The sequence below is a fragment of the Sinocyclocheilus anshuiensis genome, unplaced genomic scaffold (assembly GCF_001515605.1).
Source record: "Sinocyclocheilus anshuiensis isolate Anshui unplaced genomic scaffold, SAMN03320099.WGS_v1.1 scaffold2144, whole genome shotgun sequence".
NCBI classification, from domain to species: Eukaryota; Metazoa; Chordata; class Actinopteri; order Cypriniformes; family Cyprinidae; genus Sinocyclocheilus; species Sinocyclocheilus anshuiensis.
The window spans coordinates 274733-280317 of record NW_015547642.1 but is presented as its reverse complement, the minus strand read 5'-3'; positions in this window follow the sequence as shown (position 1 = coordinate 280317).

Genomic DNA, 5585 nt, shown 5'->3' with positions numbered 1-5585 from the left:
GTATTGTTAAAAGCGCTATATAAATAAAGGTGACTTGACTTGACTTGACTTGACATGTTTTAGCATGATTAGTGTGTTGCTAGCATGATTAACATACTGTTAGATGTTGTTAACACGATTAGCACGTTGTTAGCATCTTTCTAGCATGATTAGCATGTTGCTACCATCTTTCTAATATGGTTAGCATGTTGCTAGCATGTTGTTAGCATGATTAACATGTTTGAGTACATTGCTAGCCTAATTTAGCATGTTGTCCAAGGATAGTCATTACATTTCTTTTTTTTGTTTGTTTGTTTTTCAGTCGCTTTGGTAGATTTCTCAGATTGTAAATGTACTTTATACAGATACACACACACATATGTATACATATATACAGTCCATATATATATATATATATATATATATACACTGTATATCCCGTGCACATTTGTACTTTTGATATCATACAGGAAAAGTGCATTTTCAGTCGATGTCATGAAAACTGTAGCCAGAGTTTACGTCAGGAAATACTGACAGATACACTGTTGTGTTTGTAAGTATTCTGACTCTCTTGTTCGTGATCAATGACACAAGGACTTTCTGATGGCACTGATATGTTCACTGAAATAAATACTTACTTCTGAGAAATGAACTGAGGATTTTGAGCAAGTTACAGGTTTTGGTAACACTTTATAATAACTATCTTTAATAAATCATTAACAAGTTAAAATGCTTACAGACGTCATTAAACTTCCAATATGATCAAGCACTTATTAAAAATCTACAAATGATTTTAACAGATACAGTGATTAAAAGCTTGTGTTAATGCACAACACTTCTGCTGCTATTGAGGTGTGATACGGGTATGGTTAGGGACAGGTTTGGTGGTGTGGGTTGGTTTAAGGGTTGGTTAAAGGTCAACAGTGTACAGGGGTCAGTTGGATTATTATAAGGGAACATGGTTCAATCTGTTTATATTATATTGTTTTGCTAAATTGATAAATGAAAAAATGTTTTCCCGTTTATGTATGATTCAAGGAATATCCTGTTTAATGGTATACTGAAGACAGTATACTAATGTGAGTGTTGAGGCAATAAAGACATTTTTTGCACCAAAATTATAATCTGTTATGTCTTTAGCAAGTGTTTAGCTAAACGTAACCAGCCACCCTTTACACAAACCTTGTTACATTAGCTAAAAGTCCAGTGCCCATACAGATACTAATTGATTAGTAATCATTTATAAACATTTACAAATGATGAATAGTTTCAACTTTAGTTTGGCTACTGCAAAAACATGAACAAATGATTAATAAATGATTAGTAAAGATGTGTGAATAGAGGTCTACACAACAAACAAAGACCAACAAATGAAGATCATATGAACTGAAAGTTTACTGACATTTGTACGCTTTTCGATTTATATTAATCATGTTAATCATTAGGTAATGTTTAGTAAGTTCATTAGTAAACATTAAAAAGAACATTATCTCATATTTCTAGCTATGTAGATATATATTAACTAATGATCTGTTAAGCATTATATAATGTTTGTTAATGATTTATAAATGAAAGTTATTATAAAGTGTTACCCAGGTTTTTGCAAGTAATCCATTGTGTGGTGCTGTTTGTACGAGTTTGGAGAAATGCACATACTGCTTTGCAAATATTAAAAATTATTCAAGAAATTTACCAAAGCGACTGAGAAAAACAGCAATAACTACAACAATATTAAGAATATAATATTAACAAACAGTATATGAAATAACACTGGTTTAATAAGTTTTGAAAGCTTGTAGCTTTTACAGACAGACTCAGATACAGACAGACAAACAGACAGACAGATACAGACAGACAAACAGACAGACAGATACAGACACAGACAGACAGACAGACAGAAATACAGACAGATACAGACAAACAGACAGACAAAAATACAGACAGATACAGACAGACAGATACAGATACAGACAGACAAACAGACAGACAGACAGATACAGACACAGACACAGACAGACAAACAGACAGACAGATACAGGCAGACAAACAGACAGACAGATACAGACACAGACAGACAGATAGATACAGTCATACCAACAAACAGACAGATACATACAGACAGACAGACAGACAGATAGATACAGATACAGACAGACAGACAGATACAGACACAGACCGAAATACAGACAGACAGACAAACAGACAGAAATACAGACACAGACAGACAGACAGATACAGACAGACAAACAGACAGATACAGACAGACAGACAGAAATACAGACACAGACGGACAGACAGATACAGAGAGACAGACAGATACAGACAGACAAACAGACAGACAGATACAGTCAGACCGACAAACAGACCGATACAGAAAGATAAACAGACAGACAGACAGATACTGACTGACAGACAGATACATACAGACAGACACAGACAGACAGACAGACAGACAGATACAGACAGACAGATAGATACAGACTGACAGACAGATACAGACAGACAAACAGAGAGACAGATACAGACAGACAGACAGACAGAAATACAGACACAGACAGACAGATACAGTCTGACCGACAAACAGACAAATACAGACAGACAAACAGACAGAAATACAGACACAGACAGACAGACAGACAGACAGACAGACAGACAGAAATACAGACACAGACAGACAGATACAGACAGACAGACAGACAGAAATACAGACACAGACAGAAAGACAGACAGACAGACAAACAGACAGACAGACAAAAAGACAGATACAGACAGACAGACAGATACAGACAGACAGATACAGACAGACAGTCAGATACAGACAGACAGACAGAAATACACACACAGACAGACAAAAAGACAGATACAGACAGACAGACAGAAATACACACACAGACAGACAAAAAGACAGATACAGACAGACAAACAGACAGATACAGACATACAGACAGACAGAAATACAGACACAGACAGACAGACAGAAATACAGACACAGACAGACAGATACAGACAGACAAACAGACAGATACACACAGACAGACAGAGACAGATATATAAGTTGATGTCTCAGTGTCAGTGATGCATTCAAATACTGTACTTCCTGTGTCCTCACATGCAAACCACACATTACTCCTCTTTCATGTGAATGCGTCTCATTTGCATGTGGTTGTGATTTACGTGCAGCTTTAATGTTTTGTGTTGAGTTCCTGATCAGGAAGCGTCTGGCGTCTGTGGAAACTCTTAATGGCACATGACATGATGTTCTCCAGCACATGTGATGGGAGTGTCTGTCAGTGACGTGTGAAGCAATTATGAAGACACTTCCGCATTCCATAACACACAAAAACTCACTCCGGGTGGCGTGGAAACCTCCAGCTAGTGGAAACTAAAAAAATAAGCATTCAAAGAGAAAGTTTCCTCTCGTGTGGAGGAACAGAAACCAGCTCTTCTGCATTTTTCATCAGCTAGATACACAAATCAAAAGTCATGCGTAATCCTGAAAGCATCTCTTTATGTTCACTCTTAGAATCAACACTCTTGACTAACACTGATGATTCCATGAAGAACCTTTAACATTTTATATCTCACAATTCTGACTTTTTTCCTTGTAATTCTGAGTCATAATCTTTTTTATTTTTAATCTAACTGTTCTGTCTTCATCATCCTGAAATCATAACACATTTTGATATCAAATTTTCACTCCTTGCACCTAAAAAGAGGCAAAATTTGTCTGATGTCACTATTTTAAAGATTTATTATAAGAATATACCTACAGATAGAGATTTGGCGTAAACAGCTTTACTAACTTCGCGTCTTTAAAATTCGAGTTTATAGACCTTATGTAGCTCCGCCCCTTTTCAGCACTGTGCATGTTTTAAAATCTTCCCGGCCTACATTTGTTATGACATCTGCTTCGAACATTACAATGCACATGATAACTTTCCTTAACTCTACAATAAGTAAATCCACTTCACCAGCTAATAACTCTTAAACAGTGTGTAACACAGTTCATAGTCACGGGAAAAAGGAGGCGGGAACCGGCGAACACTTAAACAAAACTTTAATAATAAAATAAACAAACACAAAATGAAAGTAAAGCGGCAGCCCCTCACGGATGAATGCCGCACACAAAACACAAAATAAAGTCCAGGCCTTGTCCTCTCTCGTCCAACACTGTCGTCATTCCTCCTTTTATCCTTCCGGAGCTCCTCCATGGGACTCGAGACCGGTGAGTGAATAGCTGTCGATTCATTAAATGATAAGCCGTTTCCTCTAAAAAGCTGTTTATTCAGCGTAGTGAAGCCTCTCCTCCATTGACATCCATTCAAAAAAACAGCCTCTGGTAAACAAGTACTGGCAAACCGGAAGCGTTAGCATTAGCCATTGCGCTTTTTTGGCTAAAGGTTGCAGGCTTGCCTTCCAGTGGCTTTGTGGCTTCCGGTGTCATCCGCTTCCAGCTATTTTTAGCTGTACAAATTGCTGCTTGATATTACGAACTGGTGTGTCTTACCATATTATTTTAATGTATTGTCTTAATTATGAGCACACTGGTTTGTAGTGCAAACAGTTTTACCTTTCACTGCACTCTGTTATTCTTCTCGTTATTTCTGGTAGTCTCGCACATTCACAGGGTGCCCCACAGTTGTGTCCAATGTTTCTATATTTTTCATGTACATGTTATAATGGCTTTCTTTCATGCTGTAGACCACGAAATAGCAATTGATTCACAGTTTTCACAAAAACAAAATAAATTATAAAATGATAAACCTTACAACCGAGCCTTTAAACCATTTTTTAAGAAAAGAGATGAGTCGGAAGTATAAATTATGATATTAATTTAAAACGGGGTTATGTGGGTGTATTTTCGCATTGGTCTGAACAAAAACTGCAGACGGGATTATTGGAAATGCGCATTAATTCTCTGCCAGCAGGAGGCGCTTTTGGAATATCAGAAATACAGCGGTTTCCCCGGTAACGGCTGTAAACAAAGCAGCACTGCGCTCATAAGCACTGCTTTCTCAGATAAAATGAAAATGTCACCGAAACTTTTCCGAAGACAGTCGGTTCCCTTCAGAGATTCATTCATATAAAAACTTGAATTAGTGAAAATGAGAAAAATATAGCCTATATTGAGGAGGAAAGTCCACTGATGAGTTATCAGCGTAAGCCTGTGTGCCAAAGTCTAATTCTAAACTTTAAAATACACTTATTTTAGTTATTTTAACTACAAATTTAAATAATAATGAAAAAAATAATGAAATGGAAATGATACATTTACACACCTAAGGATTATATCAACTGAACAAGTAACTGTATATGCGTCCTCTACTTGGGTCCTTCTCATAAATGAGTAAGCGGCATTTAAAACAATAAACATATAATATGCACTGTTGCGCAATATTTAATTACAGCTTCAGATGCATGATATTTTCATTTGCTTCAAGCAGGATACACGAGAACTGTGTTCAACTTGGACACACAGACGGTTGTCGTGGTGATAAACACTGTAAACAGCAACCGTTCGCGTGTCAGTGCTTAATGCGCATCTCCTATATGAAAAGCATTTTAGGGGGCCCTTGGCTTTTGGGGGCCCAAGGCGGTCGCCTACG